We start from the raw sequence: 19420 nt of genomic DNA, 5'->3' as shown, positions 1-19420 counted from the left end.
TTAAATATTTATTTTATTTTTATTGGAAAGGCAGATATACAAAGAGTAGAGACAGAGAGGAAGATCTTCTGTCCAATGATACACTCCCCAAGCAGCTGCAATGGCCAGAGCTGAGCTGATCTGAAGCCAGGAGCCTCTTCAGAGTCTCCCACACGGGTGCAGGGTCCCAAGGCTTTGGGCCGTCCGGGAGTGCTTTCCCAGGCCACAAGCAGAGAGCTGGATGGGAAGCCGAGATCCCGGGATTAGAACTAGAGCCCACATGGGATCCCGGTGTGTTCAAGGCAAGGATCTTAGCCACTAGGATATTGCGCCGGGCCTTCACATTTACTTTTGAAACTTGTATTACGGGCCCGGCGCGGTGGCGCAAGTGGTTAAGGTCCTCGCCTTGCACACCCGGGATCCCATATGGGCGCCAGTTCTAATCCCAGCAACCCTGCTTCCCTTCCAGCTCCCTGCTTGTGGCCCGGGAAAGCAGTTGAGGATGGCCCAAAGCTTTGGGACCCTGTACCCGCGTGGGAGACACGCAAGAGGCTCCTGGCTTTGGATCGGCATAGTATCGGCCGTTGCGCTCACTTGGGGAGTGAATCATCGGACGGAAGATCTTCCTCTCTGTCTCTCCTCTCTGTATATCCGCCTTTCCAATGAAAAAATAATAAAAATAAATCTTTAAAAAAAAAAAAGAAACTTGTATTACAAAGTACTAACATTACAAGACAGATTATTGGTTTTTTTCACGCTCAGAGGATTATGGATTTTTCATCTTTTGCAAATGAAATAATTTTAAGTTGAAAACAATCCTAGACCCATATAGCCAGGCATGGTCTGAATCCCTTAGTTCGAGTATTCCTGTCCAGTAGCTACAAGTTCCTCTTAGCTTAAATGCTTAGAATCAGAAAGGAAGAAACTTTGGAACTTTCTGTTTATAAAAGAAAGGAAATAGCAGTGAGGGACAGGAATAAAGTAAAATAAAAAAAAAGATAAAGCTTTGGCAGGACACTTGGACATTTGTATATAAAAATCAAACAAAAGATAAACAAGAGATAAATATGTACATGAACATGTACGCACACACATAGGTACCTACACACATCCGCATGCTACAAGGGTTTCCCGGCGACAAAGCTGGAACATGGTGCTGCACTGCCCAATCGGACGCTAACATAAACCTCAAGATGCAATGTGTATCCTGTCCCCAGAAATAACAGCCTGCCAGCTGGATGCACCACTGCGATTGGTTCGAGCGCACGGCATTGTCCTCCCGTCAGCGCGAGTCAGCGCAGGACACGAGCAGGCTCCTCCGGGAGAAGCGGGAGAAGCGGGAGAAGCGGGTCCCAGCAGGCCAGAGCACGAGGAAGACGTGGGGCGGTGAACGAGAGGCTGTGTGCTATGGTAAACGCCTGTGGGTGAACACAGTCAATGTTATTAGCAGGAAGCAACTGGACCTAGCGGAGCCCAAGCGCTGCTTCTGCTGCTCAGCCAAGTGGATCGGCTTTGTCTCCGGTGACTTTCCGCAGAAGCTGAGCTGCAAGCACAGAGGACCAAGCAAAGCCAGAAGGCTGCTGGCACCTATGGACTCGGGTCTCTCCGGGGTGTTGCTAAGAGGGACGATTTGCACACGGCACAAAGTCCAAAAGGTACAAAAAGCGTAGCAATGAAAATCACTATTTCTTTTCCATTTTAAGACTTGTCTTTATTGGAAAGTCAGACACACAGAGAGGAGGAGAGACAGAGAGGAAGATCTTCTGTCTGCTGATTCACTTCCCAAATGGCCACAATCTGAAGCCTCCTCCAGGTCTCCCACATAGGTGCAGGGTCCCTAAGGTTTTGGGCCATCCTCGACTGCTTTCCCAGGCCACAAGCAGGGAGCTGGATGGGAAGCAGGGCTGCTAGGATTAGAACTAGTGCCCATATGGGATACTGGCATGTACAAGACAAGGACTTTAGCCACTAGGCTACGGCACTGGGCTCCAGAAGCACTGTTTCTTGTACCTGTGTTCTCCCACCCTCTGGGCTCTTCCCCGGACATGATCATCAGTATTCAGGGGTGGACCTTCAGCAGAGCAGTTAAGAGGTTGCTTCAGATACCTGAACCCCATTACCTGTGTGTGTGGGTTCAAGTCTCAGCTCTGCCTTCAATCCCTGCGTCGTGCTACTGTGCACCCTGACTCCCCCTCGGAGACCCCTGGCTTCAGCCTGGCCAGTCCCAGGCATCCCAGGTATTTGGGGAGTGAGCCAGGTTCTATATTTCTGGGTTTCCAGGTTTTCTTTAATAAGTAGGGACCAAGTTTATGATTAGAAACATTTTGGAAATAAGCAGGGTTTTTTTTTTTTTTACCATGAAAACAACTCAGAGATCTTAAAGCTGTTTCGCCATTTAGAAAACAAAATCACTTCATGCTTGAAAATATTTGCTAGCATGTGGTTACATTTTTTAAAAACGGTAGCCAATTTCGTATCAACTCTCATTAAAATCGCAGCACCTGATCAGCTACTCGAACTCTGAAAACTGGCAAAACCTCAGTGTGAGTCACAGGAAGCAGGTCGTTTGCTCTGGAATCTTCCTTCAAATGTCTTCATCATTTGCATGATGACCCCACAGGTGTATGCAACTCAACTATATTAACATCAAGAGGAGCCCCAAGCTGGAGAGTGGAATCCAGGCCAGCTTCACTGAGCAGTTACGAAGGAACCCTCCAGCGGAGGCTGAAAACTGCTGCAGGCCAGCCAACTGCACCTTCAGGCTCTGAGCTGCTCACAAGACAGAGGAACCCACATCCTTCTGGCAACTTCCATCTCTGAGAAAACACTTGGAACTCCCAGGCGAGAAGAAGCTAGCCAAAGTGCTTATTGATCTTGATCGAATATCTAATTTCAAAAGGCCCCACTGAATTGTTTCCCAGCTGTCAGCAGATCAGAAACGGAGGGAGCACGGAGAAGCCATGAGGGCTGGGGAGGGCAGGGTGTGGAGGCGTAAGTGATTTAGCCAGCCGGGTCCCATGGCCATACATGGAATAGCAGACAAGAGCAGAGGAAGAGAGGGGAAAGTTAAACAAACCCGACTTGGGTCACTCCACGTTGTACAGCTCACACACTTCTTGAATGATTATACCACACCTCATTCAATATGTGCCACTGTCAGCTTTCAATTCTCTAATGAAATTAAAAAAAGCGATCCAGCATTCCCAGAGGCTACCTGTGCTGAAGTCAGTCTTCACCATTCCTGGTAATGACCTTGCTGTGCAACGGGAGAGAGCAGTGAAAATAGGGACAGATGTCTTTGTTTGAGGAAGCAGATGTTATCTGGTTTTGCTGGTGGGGCCGGGGCGAGGAGGGCAGCGTGCTCTCTGAGCTGGTGAGAGCTTCCCAACCATTCATTCATGCTTTCGTATTTTCCCAATATTATGTAACTTACACGTCTTTTTTTTTTTTTTTAAAGGAAAGACTTTATCAAAGACAATAACAATGATATAAACGCTGGGAGGGGCAGAGCAGGGTAATGCCACCTGTGATACCAGCATCCCGTAAGGGCACCAGTTTGCATCCCGGCTGCTCTGCTCTTTGCTGTTCCAGCTGGGAAAGAAACAAACGCTGGCCCGAGTGCTTGGATCTCTGCATCCCACTTGGGAAATTTGGATGGAGTTCCAGGCTCCTGTTTTTGGCCCGGCCCAGCCCAGCCCGACCATTATGGATACCGAGATCCTTCTCTCTCTCTTTTTTTCTCTCTCCCCTTATCGCTTTTGCAACTGCCTTTTAAATAAACCTTTTTTTTTTTTTTTTTTTTTTTAAAGATTTATTTTTATTATTTTTTTATTGGAAAGGCGGATATACAGAGAGGAGAGACAGAGAGGAAGATCTTCCGTCCGATGATTCACTCCCCAAGTGAGCGCAACAGACCGATACTATGCCGATCCGAAGCCAGGAGCCTCTTCTGGGTCTCCCACGCGGGTGCAGGTTCCCAAAGCTTTGGGCCGTCCTCAACTGCTTTCCCAGGCCACAGGCAGGGAGCTGGAAGGGAAGCGGGGCTGCCGGGATTAGAACCGGCGCCCATATGGGATCCCGGGCGTGCAAGGCGAGGACTTAACCACTTGCGCCACCGCGCCGGGCCCCTAAATAAACCTTTAAACATTTTTTTTCACATGCTGAATATAGCTCTGATTACGGAACGTTTTGCAGTGCTAACAACCACAGAAATGCAGAGCAGACTCATGGTTACCAAGGGTTAAGCAGGGGCTATGGCGGAAGAACGTGAGTGTAGATACAACAGGACAGCACAGGAAACCCCCTGGGGACCAGTGTGCTCCATCTTGGCTGAGCCGACTGATGCCAGCATCCTGTAGTGATGCTGTTAGGAACCAGTGCACTGTGGCTTATTGGGGGAAAATGTGCCTCCTGTGGCACCGGTACATAGCAACCCATACTGGTCCCTGTTGGAATCCCAGCTGCTCCACTTCTGATCCAGCTCCCTGGCACTGGGACCCACAATGCACCAGAGGATGGCCCCAAAACTTGGGCCATGTGGGAGGTCTGGAAGAAGCTCCTGGCTCCAGACCAGCGGAACATCTTCCTCTCTCTGTCTCTCCTTTTTTCTCTCTATAACTCTGCCTTTCAAAAGGATAAATAAATCTTCAAAAAGAGACACTGGCATGGGGGGAAACCTGTAAAGGGTATATAGGCTCTCCATAAAGTGCTTAAATAAAGAGTTTTATTTATTTATTATGAAGATTTATTTGCTAGGCAAGACGATGTGGAGTTGGGAACGATTTTCCATTTGTTGGATCGCTCCTCAAATTATTTGTGTTTTCGGTGTTTTTTTTAATTATTTTTTATTTTTGAAATTTACCATACAATTCTGTATAGTCCAGGATTTCCCGCTCCCCAATTCCCCCCCCCCCCATTGATTTTTCCCATAATGTCACAACTCTTCACAAGGAGTTACCATTCCATCAGTGTGCTATTTAAGTGTGCCCCGACATTGCTGGCACAGACAGCGTCAGACAGTCCAGCATCCCATTGTCTAGACAGATCCAACACTTTCACTGCAGCCCATCTTTTGTTTGGAAGCAGAGATGCAGGTCGCATTGTGCCTTCACATCTGGAGATGGTAGTCTCCGTTGCTCCATCACTATACGTTCCAACTTACATAACGATTCCTTATATTAGAGAGAACATATGGTATTTCCCTTTCTGTGATTGGCTTATTTCACTGAGCATAATGGTCTCTAGTGGAGACCGTCTAGTTGCAAATTGTATAATTTCATCCTTTTTCGTGACTGAATAATATTCCATGGAGTAGATGTACCATAGTTTCTTTAGCCATTCCTCTTTGGATGGGCATCTGGGTTGTTTCCATGTCTTTGCTATTGTAGATTGTGCTGCTGTAGATATAGGATTACAGATCCCCTTCTCATATGTAGTTTGAATTTCTTTTGGGTAAATTCCTAGGAGTGGGATAGCTGCATGGCACTCCTCAAATTGTTGAAACCAGGAACCAAGAGTGGGTCTCTCAAGCACTTGGCCCCTCTTCCATTGCTTTCCCCAAGCCATTGGCAAGAAACTAGATCAGAAGTGGAGCAGGCAGGACACAAGCTGGTACCCATAATGCGATGCTATTTTCACAGAGAATGGATTTCCTCACTACCCACAATGGTGGCCCCACAAAAAAGAATGCACAAGTTAACAAAGTGTTGTGGGATTTTTTTTTCTGCTCAAATGCATCTATTTTTAAAAGTCACTTGTGGTAAAACACATCCCCTCTTGGTCCCAGATAACTGACACAGCATTACTTAGGACATTCCACAGAAGCCGACGAAGCTTTGCAGGCTGTGGCTAACACCGCTGCCTCTCACACCTGTATCCACACACTCCAACCAACCAAGCAGTCAAAAGGTTTGAGGGGAAAAAAAAAATTGCTCCACTGAACACGAACCGTTGCGGGGGTTTGTTTTTGTTTGTTTTTGGAAATGCAACATTACAACTATTTACACTGTGTTTAGGAGTTGCATTTGGCAGAGGTCTACAGCACAGTTACATGCAAATATCATGCATAGTTGCATGCAAATACTGTGAGGTTTATCTTAGGGACTTGCACATGTGTAGATTTGGGCATCTCCAGGCATCCTGGGTCCCCACCCTTCCCCACTGTGCCAAACACCAAGGGACAGGTGTTTACCGATGCTCCAGTTGTGGTGACCAAGCACTACAGCTTTGGTCCCGGCATGAAAAGCAGGGCTGTCTGTGCCTCAACTGCTACAATTCCCCACACCAATAACCTCACCACATCCACTCCCACCACCACCACTACCCCCCAACACAAAAGCATTTCCCTGCCATTTGGACACCTAGTTGTTGCCAACCATTTTTCTGTCTTCCATAAAAAAAGAAAGTAAGTGCTTGGAGACACAGCCCGTGGCTGCCAAAGCGCACAGGACGCTGCACTGCTGCCGGCGCTCCGGCCATCTTCAGAAGCTGACCAGCAAGCATTAGGAGAAGGCTGTTGGGATGCAGCTGGTAAATTACAAGTTACCGCACACACCATGAGTCAAACCTTGCCCGCTGCGATGCAACTGCATATTCTTGAAATAGTTCAGCCTTGAGGTCTAGAAGCTGATTTATTTTTGGTTTCCCCAGTTGAAGCCACGGTGCCGTGACTCCGTCACTACCCTGGCTGGGGTGCACGGGGAGGCGCACAGAACTGTAACCCAGGAATCCTCCGGACACTGCAGGCCCAAGAAGGTGATTCCTGCTGCTCACACCTGTGGGGAGCTGGAGTGCCAGTGAGACAGTGGTGCAGAGCAGGGCCTTCCAGTTCTGTCCTACATCCCCCAGCACGTGGATGCAGGGGCCCAGGGGCTTGAGCCATCTTCTCCTGCTTTCCCGGGCCGTAGCCTGGGAGCTGGATCTGAGGCGGAGCAGCCGGTGCCAGGGTGGATGATAACACCTCAGGCAGAGGCTTGGCTTGCTATGCTACAGCACACACCCTGCCATTTATAGTTTTATAACAATTCATTTCTTCATTTTTTTTAAAGAAGCACACAGAGAAAGAGAGTGTGTTTTTCCATCTGTTGTGGTTGCTCCCCAAGCAACCACTTCCAAGGCTAGGTCTGGGAGCCTGGAAAACAGTCTAGGTCCCTGAGTGGCAAGGACCTCATTACTTGAGCAATCCTTGGCATCTGCATCCGGTTGCCTAGTGCAGCTCCCTACCTCTGTAACTTGTTTATTTATTTGACAGAGTTACAGGGAGGGAGAGAGAGAGAGAGCTTCCATCTGCTGGTTCATTTCCTCAGATGACTACAATTGGTGAGTCTAAGCCAAAACTTAAGTCAGGAGCCGGGAACTTCTGCTGGGTCTCCTCTATGTGTGCAGGGTCCCAAGGCTTTGGGCCGTCCTCCAGTGGCTTTCCCAGGCCACAAACAGGAAGCTGGGTGGGAAGTGGAGCAACTGGGACACAAACTGGCACCCATATCAAACACTGGAGTTATAGGCAGCAGCCTCATCCCCTGCCCCATATCAGCCCTACATTTTTAAAAATCCGTATTCTGTATTGTAAAGTCAGATACACAGACAGGAAGAGAGACAGAGAGGAAGATCTTCCACCCATTGAATCATTCCCCAAACAGCTGCAATGGTTGGAGCTGAGCTGAACAGGAGCCAGGAGTCTCCTCTGGGTCTCCCAAGCAGGTGCAGGGTCCCAAGGTCTTGGGCTGTCCTCAAGTGCTTTCTCAGGTCACAAATTGGGAGCTGGATGGGAAGCAGGGCCACTGGGCTTAGAACCGGCGCCCATATGTGATTCTGGAGTGTGCAAGGCAAGGACTTTAGCCACTAGGCTACCGCACCGGGTCCAGCCTGCATTTTCTAACCATAGGTTGAGTGCTGACAAAGTTCTGCGGACTGTTAGTGCAATATGTTCTAAAACCAAGTTGTTACCCGACTCCTTTAAATGTATCCGTGGCCTCTAAGTACCATTGAAATTTGACACCATCATCCATTTTTAAAAATGAACAGGCTGCTCTGTGACAGAAGTGTTAGCTCACTGCCTTTCCTCCTTGAACTTTCCCTGCATCCCACTTCCGCCGCAGAGCTGGATCCAAGAGTCAGATGTTTTTATACTGGAGCATCTTCTATTGATTTCTCTGTCGGTTTTTCTCAAAATAAAAATGCACCCACAAATTGATTTTATGATTTTTCAAAACTCCAGTCTCCATTGGCTTGCAGTGGTAAAAGATTTTTTTGAGACTGAATAATCATTACAATTATTAATAACAAGGTAAACAGATATTGTATTGATTACTCAACATAAGACACTTCTATAGTCATGGAGATTATTCTCTCAGTGAGATGGATTAGGATAGAGTTCTAAATATGTGTATTTTATTTTTTTAAAAAAGACTCATTTATTTTTTTTATTTGAAAGGCAGAGTTTACAGAGAGGGAGAGGTACAGAGAGATCGTCCATTTCGACGGCTCACTCCCCAAACGGCCAGTGTGGCCAGAGCTGAGCTGACCCGAAGCTGGGAGCCAGGAGCTGCTTCTACGTCTCCCACATGGGTGGACCGACGGTCCCAAGGCCATCCTCCACTGCTTTCCTAGACCATAAGCAGGGAGCTGGATGGGAAATAGAGCAGCCAGGTCTAAACTGACACCCATAGGAGCTGTCAGCACTTGCCAGTGGAGGATTAGCCAGTTGAACCATCCCACCAGCCCCAACATATGTGTTTTAAATACATGTATATGAATGAGTTCAAGCATCCATATATATATATGTGTGTGTGTGTGTGTGTGTGTGTATACACTTTTTTTTTTTGCAAGAAATGAGCAGACTTTGGGTCCAGTTCCACCATTTGCAATTCCTGCATCCCATAAGGAAGCTCTGGTTCAAGTCCCAACTTCTCTGCTTCCAAGTCAACTTTCCTTAATGCTCCTGGGAAGGCAGCAAAAGATGCTCCAAGTGCTTGTGGGCCGCCACCCCCACGGGAGACCCTGACGGAGTTTCAGTTTCTTCTAGCTTTGGTTCAGCCAAGCTCTGGCCATTGCAATCTCGGCCATCTGTGGAGAGAACCAGTGAATGGAAGATCTCTCTCTCTCTGTCTCTCCCTCTCTTTCAGATAAACAAATAATACCAAAGAATGACAATAATGGTAATAAACCTACTGGAAGGGCTAAGTGACACCAGAACACCAGCCTGTGTGAGCATCCTGGCCAGCCCACCTTCACGGGGCACCCCAGAAACCTACCCCTCATTGGGGCTGCAGCTGACAAGTTTGATCCATCAGTTTTTGAGCGTCCTGCAGCTGCAGGACAATGACCGAAGGTCTTGTCTCACAAGTTACCCTACAGGGGCAGGTGCCTGGGCAAGAGTGGGTGCAGAAAGGGTGTTCCCAACTGTGCTGCGAAGCCCAAACTGCTCAAAAATACAAAGCATGTTTGATGAGACAGAAATTATTCTGATGATCTGTCCGTGGGCTGTTCTCCAAGTTTCATGGTCAGCAATGCGTTCAAAACCTCCACATCCCCACCTGCACAATAATCTCTGGTACAAAAGCCTTTCATGCTCTCAACGCAAACACCAGTGTTTCTAATTGTCCCTCTTCTTGGTGCTGGAGGTTTTTATGACCTCGGGCCACGCCCTCCTCTCCTTTTTCAGAAATAAGCCTGGGTGGGGAGTGAGAGGGAGGGAGGTAAGGGAGGGACCCAGCCTGAAGACAGCTCAACTCCCGTCTCCCGCACAACTGGGAACTGTGCCCTCAGGGTGGCTACACATTCAAACCTGCAAATCAAGGCACCTGCAACTTCGGAGGTGTCTACATAGGGGCGGGGAAGCACCTGGGGGACGCACAAGGGTCTTCACTGAAGACACCCATTATGAAAAAATATATATGCATGGTTTCAAACAGGCTGGACAACTGAATTGATAAATCCATGTTTCCACTCACTTTAAAAAGGCTGTGCACAGGGCCCGGCGCCGTGGCCTAGCAGCTAAAGTCCTCGCCTTGAACGCGCCAGGATCCCATATTGGCGCCAGTTCTAATCCCGGCAGCTCCACTTCCCTTCCAGCTCCCTGCTTGTGGCCTGGGAAAGCAGTCGAGGACGGCCCAAAGCCTTGGGACCCTGCACCCACCTGGGAGACCTGGAAGACGTTCCTGGTTCCCGGCTTCGGATTAGTACAGCATCGGCCGCTGCGCTCACTTGGGGAGTGAATCATCGGACGGAAGATTTTCTTCTCTGTCTCTCCTCCTCTCTGTATATCTGACTTTCCAATAAATAAAATATATCAAAGATGGAATAGAAATTTCAGGTCAGACTTTTATTGCCCTGACAAAGAGGGTCTGAAATTCACATCTAACTGGATGGGTGTGCAGTGTCTACCTGGCAAAGCATCCTTTCTAACCTAAAAAGAATGATGCACTTGAATGGTGAACCTGTCTTTCTCCCCGGACTCAACCCTCCAAGGCAATGCTGCTTTATCGTTTTTCACCACGTTGTATGCTCATCTTCTGATGCAAAGCGAAAATGCGAGCAGAAACAACCACAAAAATGACCAGAAAATCCCTAGGGCTGGGGACACAGCGTGGAGGCACCTCCTTCCTGTCCCCAACACGGGCCACACAGACGCTGTAGGCCAAGCAGACAGCCATCCACAAACCTTCCTCAAGTCCAGCTACAGTCTCCCAACACCAACACCGGTGCTTTCCGGAGCCGACCCGCGCAGCCTTCCCATCGTCTTCCCGGCGACGCCCACTTGCTACAGCAGCAGCCATCTCTCCTGGCCCAAGCACCTGCTCAGCTTTTTTTTTTTTTTACCTTCCTGTGGGTGTGCGAGGGACCTCCTGCGTTGTTCTGGGCTTCCACTGCTCCATCTGTAATTCAGCAGGGTGCGGGCTCTGCGCCCTGCCCTCACCTCCTGCGCTTAAATACATGCGGAGTGCAGAGCCCTGCCCGGAACCACCACCCGCTCCACCGCTGCCCCAGCGTCCACTTACCCAGCTCCGGGTCTCGGGTGAAGGGAGTTCCCTCTGGCCTCGCTGCTCAGGGCAAGGTGGCCCGTGACTAGCAAGGAGGAAGGGCTGTGCTAGTCTCTAGTTCACGGGACCAGGGCCAGTTCCTGTTTCAAAGCTTTGAAGCACCGCTCCGAGAGGGGTTCCCTCGCCCCAGTTCGTCCACGTGACTCCCTTGAGGGTCCCTTGCGGGTGGAGAGGGGGTGCAGGCAGCAGCTCTTCCTGTCTTAAACATAACTCCTGTACTGGCCCCACCACACCTTCACATCTCCTGCTCAGCTAGGGTCCCCGGGAAATGTGTGTTATGGAAAATAAATTAATTCCTTAAAAGGCTTGAGTAGGGGGATGGAGAGAGCGGGAACAAGCCAAGGGACTGCACAGCCAAACTTTCTGTGGTTGGGCCAATTTTAGTTTAGGTTTTTGTGACTTGTCTCCCCCGTTCCTTCCTGTGCTGAAGATGATGCTTAAAGCAACAACAACAAAACCCACTGCTTCCCCAGGGAAGAGCCTTTGCTTGCACTTGCAGCCTAGCAGGAGGCAGAGGAACGGGCTGGTGGTCCCGGAGGAACCTCTGGTCAGATATCCTCCCAGACTCTAACAGCTATGCTGCACTGAGCCCCAGGGATGCACCCCTTAAAGGTATTGGGCTGCAGAGGCAACAGCTAGAGGTCACTCCCCTCTTTTCCTGTTTCGTTCCATTCCTCTCTCTGGGCAGTTACCTTATGTTAAAATCAGTGAGGGGCTAGCACTGTGGCATAGTGACTGAAGCTGTTGCCTGCAGGGCCGGCATCTCATATGGTCACTGGTTTGAGCACTGGTTGCCCCGCTTTTGATCCAGCTCCCTGCTAACAAGCCTGAGAAAGCAGTGGGGAACAGCCCAAGTGCTGAGGCCTCTGCACCCATGTGGGACATCTAGAAGAAGCTCCCGGATCCTGGCTCCTGATTCATGGCTGTTGGCCTCATTGCTGGTCCAGCTTTAGCCCTTGTGGCCACCTGGGAAGTGAACCAAGAGATAGAAGGGGCTCTCTCTCTAACTCTGCCTTTCAAATAAATAAATAAATCTTAAAAAAAAAACACAAGTTAATGGAGGCCCAGCATGGTAGCCTAGTGGCTAAAATCCTCACCTTCAATGCACCTGGGATCCAATATGGGCACCGGTTCTAATCCCAGCAGCCCCACTTCCCATCCAGCTCCCTGCTTGTGGCCTGGGAAAGCAGTCAAGGACGGCCCAAAGCTCTGCACCTGTGTGGGAGACCCGGAGGAAGTTCCTGGCTCCTGGCTGCGGATTGGCTCAGCTCCAGCCATTGCGGTCACTTGGGGGAATAAACCAGCGAGTGGAAAATCTTCCTCCCTGTCTCTTCTTCTCTCTGTATATCTGCTTTCTCAATAAAAACTAATGGAAGAAATGTTTTTATAAAAAGGAAATAAATAAAATAAAATAACCCCTGACATACACGAAACTGCATTAAATAAACATATCACATTGTTACGTCTCTGTTTACCCGCTTGTTTTCCACTCTAGATTGTGAAAGTCTCGCTCATTCTTTTTTTTTTTTAAAGATTTATTTTTATTATTTTTTCATTGGAAAGGCGGATATACAGAGAGGAGAGACAGAGAGGAAGATCTTCCATCCGATGATTCACTCCCCAAGTGAGCGCAACAGCCGATGCTATGCCGATCTGAGGCCAGGAGCCGCTTCCTGGTCTCCCACGGGGGTGCAGGGTCCCAAAGCTTTGGGCCGTCCTTGACTGCTTTCCCGGGCCACAAGCAGGGAGCTGGAAGGGAAGCGGGGCTGCTGGGATTAGAACCGGCGCCCATATTGGATCCCGGGTGTGCAAGGCAAGGACCTTAACCACTGTGCCACCGCGCCGGGCCCTGGCTCATTCTTATAATCAGCTCTACCTACAGCATACCTGACATACAGCAGACACTCAGTATATGCTGAACCAATGAATCCATCCAAGGTGAGTACTTGGCCCCACCCTTCCCTGGCCCTGTTCTCTTTAGCATTGCTCCCTGGAACCTGGTCCTAGAAATAAAATTCTGAAAGTAATTTGCTTGACTGAATCCCAGTACTCCACTTCCCAGACATGTGAACCGGAGTACCAGAACAACTTGGGTTGTTGGTATTTCTGAGTCTGTTGCAGAGATGTGGCGTGTTTGCAGGAAAGCAAGATTCCAAGGTGCCATTTATATTCAAGGAACTTTAAAGAGCAGAGAAAATCAGTCTTCCTGATGTCCTGCAAGAAGAACAAATGCAGAGAGAGAGAGAATAAAAATGCAGGCCCCTGCATACTTAACTGTATCTCTGCTCCCTCTTAAACCTTCACTAAAATAAGTGTAACTGTGAGAAAGCAACAAAAATCTGTAAACCTTCAAGGGGTCAGAGGGTGTGAGATCAGGGTCAGCAAAATTTGGGAAATGTTATGCTGCATGCATGCGTGCAAAGCAAGCCACCCGACTCTCAGAGCAAAGCCTGGCCCTGAGGTGAGCGGCCAGCGAGAAGCCAGCTGCTGCGCACCTCCTGCACTGGTCGCCAGGAACCTCGGAGAGCAGTGGCCTCGGTGGGGCTGCAGACAGGACGGCCAAAAGCTCCCAAGACTAGAAGGTGGTGGTTTGATGGGAAAGCGCGGTTTGAGGACCAAGCGCGGATGATTGAGAGCAGAGCGGCAGGTTTATTGCACAAACCAACGGAGCTGCGGGACACGGTGAAAAAGCCCTCCCACGAAAGAGCTCAGTCAAGACAAGCACGTGGCAGGGAACGAGGGGAGTTAGAAAAGTCAGGCGGCGTAGGAAGACAAAAATCTCCCGTACCTAGAAAGAGAAAGCAATTGAGTTTGATTTATTCTTTCATTCACTCCTTTATTTATTTTGAAAGGTTCAGGGAGAGAGAGAGAGTTCTTTTGTCAGCTGGTTCACGCCTCAAATGGCTGGGGCTGGAGACAGAACTCCAGCGGGGTCTCCCACACAGATGGCAGAGAAACAAGAACTTACGCCATCACCTCCTGTCCCCCTGAGTGTGTGGTACGGAAGTCCGGTCTTCAGCAGAGAAGCTAGGACTCGATCGAGCCCTCTGCCACGGGTTAAGTGCCTCAAGTGACGACTTAGCCGACATCCCAAACACGGAGCCCCGCATTCACTACAAAATATGTTTATATCAAGAGGCTTCTTAGAACGTTCAGAGAGCAAGAACTACGTGAAATTACAAACTAACGGGCAGGGGAAAAAATTGAGTAGGGAAGTTAACAGATAAAGTTGGGGAAGTCTATCAGGAAATAAAATAGAGAGGCAAGGAATTGGGAAATAGGAAAGATGAACAAAATCAGATACAAATCGAAGAGGTCCAGCTACATAAGTAATAATAAAAAAAAAAAAAGGTGTGTGTTGAGGGGTAGAATATCAAATCAGTAAAAATTTCAACAAGAAAAATCAAAGGCTGATTCACAGCAGATTTTCAGGAATTAAGCACATCGCTTTCTCAGCCCAGCATAGTAGATGAGCACAGGACCATGGCAGGTTTCAGAACTCCAGGGATGAAAATCCCCAAAGGGCCCAGCGGCATGGCCTAGCGGCTAAAGTCCTCGCCTTGAACAAGCCGGGATCCCATGTGGGCTCCGGTTCTAATCCCAGCAGCTCCACTTCCGATCCAGCTCCCTGCCTGTGGGCCGGGAAAGCAGCTGAAGACGGCCCAAAGCTTTGGGACCCTGCACCCGCGTGGGAGACCTGGAAGAAGTCCCTGGCTCCTGGCTTCGGATCTGCATAGCATCGGACGCTGCGCTCACTTGGGGAGTGAATCATCGGATGAAAGTTCTTCCTCTCTCTGTCTCTCCTCCTCTCTGCATATTTGACTTTCCAATAAATAAATAAATCTTTTTTAAAAAAATCCCCAAAACTTCCAGAGAGCGAGAGAAATAGGTCAGCTACAGACAGGGGACTCCAGGAACAAGCACGGTGTTAGATGTCTAGCCAGTAGTATCAGAATCTAAGACAGGATTGAGGCTTTGAAAAGGAGGGCCAGACGTTGTGGCTCAGTGTGTTAATCTGCCTCTGGTCCCGGCTGCTCTGCTTCCAATCCAGCTCCCTGTTCTTACACCTGGGAAAGCAGTAGAGGATGGTCCAAGTGTTGGATCCCTTCCGTCCCATGTAGGAAACGCAGAAGGAACTCCAAGCTCCTAGGTTTGGCCTGGCCCAGCTCTGGCTGTTGTGGCCATGTGGGAAGTGAACCAGCAGATGGAAGATTTTTGTGTTTAATCAATATAACTCTGCCTTTCAAATAAAGAATAATAATAAACTACTGAAAAATGTGCATCTGCAAGCTCCTGGTGCTATAGCTTAGTGGCTAAAGTCCTCACCTTGCAAGTGCCAGGATCCCATATGGATCCAGTTTGTATCTTGGCTGCTTCACTTCCCATGCAGATCCCCACTTGTGACCTGGAAAAGCAGCACAGGACAGCCCAAATCCTTGGGACCCTGCATCCATGTGGGAGGCCTGGAAGAAGCTCCTGGCTTTGGATCTACTCTGCTCCAGCTATTGAGGCCACTTGGGGAATATCTTTCTCTCTGTGTATCCTTTTCTGTATAAATCTGACTATCCAATAAAATAAATAAAATTTTTTTTTAACGTGCATCTCCACAACAAGGGCAAGGGATGTTGGAAGATTCTTGAAAGTGTAAGGTTGCCTGGTGGCTGGGGTCCTTACCTTTCACGTGCCAGCATCCCACATGAGTACTAGTTCTAATCCCGGTGGCCCTGCTCCCCATCCAGCTCCCTGCTTGTGGCCTGGGAAAGCAGTCGAGGACAGCCCAAAGCCTTGGGACTCTGCACCCGTGTGGAGACCTGGAAGAGGCTCTTAGCTCCTGGCTTTGGTTTGGTACAGTTCCTGATATTGTGGCCGCTTAGGGAGTGAATCATTGGACAGAAGATCTTCCTCTCTGTCTCTCCTCCTCTCTGTATATCTGACTTTCCAATAAGAGTAAATAAATCTTGAAAGAAAGAAAGAAAGCATAGGGCAAACACCGTGGACAGAAGAAATTCCTAGTATAGCTGTGGAGAGGAGGTTCTGCATACTAGGTGTCTTGTCAGACCCAGGGACAAGCAGTTCGTATCAGAAGAACCTAAACATCACTGATGTATCCAAAAGTATTCGGAAGGATTTGACAATCCTGGGAAAGCTGGGAGATGAATTAACGACCAATACATAAAGCAACCGTAACCAAATCAAGGCAGTTCTAAATTCCAGGAGATGCAGCACATTATGCAGAAAAAAAACAAGCCACGATGAAGCCCTACGCAGCTCCATGCTCTATCATGTTTGCATAAATAATAATGTAAATATTGAGTGTGTGTAACTACTGCTCTGCAGGTGGAAGGTCAAGCAGAAAGAAAACAAAAACCTCACACTTGATAGTAAGACACCTGCAGGAGGGAAAATCAAGACCCCAAACCCAGCAGGTGATTCTGACCAAAGAAGCAGGGGGCAGGTGTTCGCCCTGAGGGCTGAGATGCTGTCAGCCCTAGCTGAGTCCCAGGGCGCCACTCCTGGCTTGGGCTCCCCACTCCTGGCTTGGGTCCCCGGCCCAACACAACCGCTGCTTCCCACCAGCGGGGACTTGGAGGCAGCCATGATGGCTCAGATGATGGGGCAGCTTCCTGCCCCCACATGGCACAACTGGATTGAGCTGTGCCGTTCGCTTCCACCTCCATCCTCGCAAGTAACTAAATAATTAATAAAGAAGGTAAAGACTGTAAGATACAGCTAGGAAAGAGCCAAGCAATTTCCTCTCAGGCAAGGGTGGTGCCTGAAAGAGCTATGTTTTGTTTATAAACCTTATAGTATAAGTATGTGTTGGTTTTTTTTTTTTTAATTGGGCGCATCTGTGTCTTCTAGGATCATTTTAAAGATGACAAAACAGGCATTCCACGCCCTGGCCTGGGCTGCTGTATGCTCCTGCTGCAGGTTCTTCGTCTCTTGTCCGTTAAAAGATGTGTATGGGGTGAGGGTCAGGGGAGTAAGTACGCAGAGCCCTCTCACCCCAGCTGCTCGGCAAGCAGGTTGCACTGGTGAGGTGGACCAGTGAGGTGAGGTGGAGCCGGCCTGCTTCATCCTTGGGAAAGGACTCTCACTCACCCCATCTCTCCTGAGAAACACTTTTTCTGGCGTCCATGCTGAATCTTGGCATTCATCTGTAAACCGGCGTGCCAGTGGACACCTGCCCTTAGGCTGTGCTTGGTGCCCTGCTTGCCTGGTCAGCTGCTCCGACCCTAACCAATGGTTCTGTTTCCTGAAATATTTCAAACTGGAGCTGGATAATAAGTGACATTTTCTTGTGTGCTGAAGCTAGGTATGAGACAAACCTCAACCTCAGGCAGGTGGAGAGAGCTGCTCCGGGTGATGGAAGCCTCTGGGCATGAGAACATATGCTATGCAGAAGCCTCGCTTCCTGGCAGCCCTGCCCAGCTGACACCTGCAGAGTAAAAGCCCCTTCTTTCCTTGCACTGCTCCTGTTCCTGCTGACCTGGAGTCCTGCCTGATGTTTCCCCATCTGCTGATTCACTCCCTCAGGTGCCCACAGCAGCCATGGCTGGGCTGGGCCAGAGCCAGGAACCCTGATGTCAGTTTGGGTTGCATATGTGGGTGGCAAGGATCAAAGGACTTGAGCCATCCCCTGTGCCTCCCAGGCATGCATTAGCAGGGAGCTGGATGGAGAGCAGGGCCGGAACTCCAACATGGGAATGAGGACATCTCAGAGCAGCTTCCCAACCACGCTGTCAACCAGCCACCCTGATCAGCATACAGAAGACTTCTTCTTTCTCCCATCTCCTTTGCCTCTCAAATGAATAAGTGACTTTTGAATCACCAGTTTTTCTCATTTGGTAGACTGCTGCCATTTAAAATTCCAAATAGATTCCCAGAACCGGCTAAGTTCTACTGTTCTAGAACCAACCAAATACTTCTGCTTCAAAATGGGTAATCGGGAGCCAAATAAAGACAGTGACATGCATCAGTGTCACCTTGCTATGTCCCCAGGATTTCTGAGAATGTACTAAAGAGACTTGGAAATTCAGTCCTACTGATTTTCAAAGATGGCTAGGTCAGCATTCTATTTCAAAAGCTTTGTTAAGCATGGGCTTGGCCAGCAAACTATATTTAGACCTTAATGGCCAATGATATTCTCACTTGGGAACGGTAAAATAGGCAGAAGGCTCAGGACACACGAGTCTAGGTTTTTTTTGACTTTGGTCTTAGCTTCCTGTGTGAGCTTGGGTGAGTCACTTCACGATTTGGAAGATGACACTAAAAAGAGGGAGGAAGTCAGTTTATTTCAGAAAGTGGAAGTGTGGGTATATGGGTACAAATGTGCATCAAGAAGTTCGTGGAAAATAAAATATTTTGGTGCAAAAAAAAAAATAATTTGAAGGGCAGATGTGTGGTAGCTGAGTGGCCACCTGGGCTACCTAAAGGCTGCATCTGAGTGCCTTGCTCAAAGCCCAGCTACTCCACTCCCAATCCAGCTCCCTGCTGCTGTGCTAACTGCGAGGCAGCCCTTGATGGCGCCTGTGCTGGGCTCCCTGTCACCCACGAGGGAGACCCAGATGAAGCTCCCGGCTTCAGCTTCACCCAGCTCTGGCTGTTGCAGCCATCAGGGAAGGGAGCCAGCGGATGGAAGGTCTTTCTCTTTAAGTTTCTGTGTTTCGGGCCCGGCGCAAGTGGTTAAGGTCCTCGCCTTGCACGCCCGGGATCCCATATGGGCGCCGGTTCTAATCCCGGCGGCCCCTCTTCCCATCCAGCTCCCTGCTTGTGGCCTGGGAAAGCAGTCCAGGACGGCCCAAAGCTTTGGGACCCTGCACCCGCGTGGGAGACCCGGAAGAGGCTCCTGGCTTCGGATTGGCATAGCATAGCATCGGCCGTTGCGCTCACTTGGGGAGTGAATCAACGGATGGAAGATCTTCTCTGTCTCTCCTCTCTGTATATCCGCCTTTCCAATAAAAATAAAATAAATCTATATAAAAAAAAAGTTTCTGTGTCTCTTGAATAAAATAAGAGGTGAAATGTTTGAGTGCCCACAACATTTTTTAACCCATGTATACGATGGATCTTTGAAAGTTTTGTGGGAAATGCGTATCATGAAAGAGCTAGGCATGGATTCCAGTTTTTACACCAAGGTGAGCCTTGTTTTACTTCTGCTCTTACACCAATCTTTTTCAAGTCAGTTTTTGAGACAGTTCACTCCCCATATGGCTACAACAGCTGGGACTGGGCCAGGCTGAAGCCAGGAGCTTCTGCCAGATCTTCTACATGCTTGGCAGGGTCACCAACACTTGAGCTATTCTCTACTGTTTTCCTAAGCACGTGAGCAGGGAGCTGGGTTGAAAGTGGAGCAGCTGTGACTCAAGCTGGTACCCATATTAGGTGCCAGTGCCACAGGT

At 49.0% G+C, this 19420-nt stretch overlaps 1 protein-coding gene and 1 long non-coding RNA gene across 3 annotated transcripts in view; one reads left to right on the top strand and one right to left on the bottom strand.

Annotated features, from left to right (window-relative positions):
- PLEKHA2 (pleckstrin homology domain containing A2) overlaps window positions 1-11044 on the bottom strand; it is a 79719-nt gene extending 68675 nt beyond the window's left edge. The window contains exon 1 of the mRNA XM_040970473.1: window positions 10977-11044. The gene's annotated coding sequence lies outside the window, so the exon portion shown is untranslated. The remainder of the gene's footprint in view (window positions 1-10976) is intronic.
- On the top strand, window positions 1379-3188 carry LOC121149857. 2 transcript variants are annotated; one of them, XR_005882860.1, is made up of 2 exons: window positions 1379-1634; window positions 2600-3188. It is a non-coding gene; the product is annotated as an uncharacterized LOC121149857 (long non-coding RNA). The 2 variants fall into 2 exon arrangements; XR_005882859.1 differs by having other exon boundaries at window positions 2478-3188.
- Window positions 11045-19420: the final 8376 nt, after the last annotated feature.

The sequence above is a fragment of the Ochotona curzoniae genome, unplaced genomic scaffold (genome assembly GCF_017591425.1).
Source record: "Ochotona curzoniae isolate NIBS_2020 unplaced genomic scaffold, NIBS_Ocur_1.0 contig_1976, whole genome shotgun sequence".
Classification (NCBI taxonomy): domain Eukaryota; kingdom Metazoa; phylum Chordata; class Mammalia; order Lagomorpha; family Ochotonidae; genus Ochotona; species Ochotona curzoniae.
This window is presented reverse-complemented; position numbering and strand designations above follow the sequence as displayed.